Consider the following 1,004-nt stretch of genomic DNA (forward strand, 5'->3'; position numbering starts at 1 on the left):
AGCAGTGTGGAAGTGTAAGCTGAATAAACCCTTTCCTCCCCAACTTGCTTCATGGTCATGATGTTTGTACAGAAATAGAAACCCTGACTAAGACAGTAATAAAGTAGAGATTGACAAAACAGGACACCCAATATTCTATCCTGGGCTTCATTTGCCCATACATATGAATAGATAAAACAGACACATATACAATGCATATAGTTACGTGTATGTAAAACAGACACATATACAACACACACACACACACACATACACACACACACACAGACATACACACACACACACAGACATACACACAGAGAGATAAACACAGAGACACACACACGAAAACCACTAGAATAGTGTTCCTATATAAAAGGCAACTTAAAATGTAGTGTGTTTATATCATACCTTTATCTTCTTCAGTATAGGTGTTTAAATTTATTGTGTAATAGTGATTTAATGGACAAATACTCTAAAACAAATCATATCTAAGTTTACCTTTTCTACCTTAATTAATATACAAGAGAGAAATGATTTTGTAACCATATTAACCTGCATTAGGACAATCTAGAGAGCATCTTGAAACAGACTGTGCTTGGCTACATCACAGATTCTGAATCAATTAACAGAGATTGGAGCTCTAGCTTTTCCATTTTTTAACAACTGCCCAGGTAATGCAGGTGCTGGTACTTTAAAAATCTCACTTGAAGAACTGCTTCTTTTCTACTCTCATGCAAAAGTTGCTGCAAGAGAATCATCCATATTCACCTTCATGTAATTCTTATCTATTGGATCTTATCTTCATAGAATCCTCTGCTTTATTTCTTGGATGTACAGTTTTGATAGCAATATTCTTGTGCTGGCATTTCCTTAGCATGAGTCGCACAATGCGACAATTTGTTCTATCTTACAAATGAGAGACTAGGACATTGATTTTCCACAGTATGATTTTGATATTTATTAGATCTTTTGGTAGCATGAATCATACCTCCGTTTTCTCTCTCTCTCTCTCTTTTTTTTTT

The sequence above is a fragment of the Mastomys coucha genome, chromosome X (assembly GCF_008632895.1).
Source record: "Mastomys coucha isolate ucsf_1 chromosome X, UCSF_Mcou_1, whole genome shotgun sequence".
Lineage (NCBI taxonomy): Eukaryota > Metazoa > Chordata > Mammalia > Rodentia > Muridae > Mastomys > Mastomys coucha.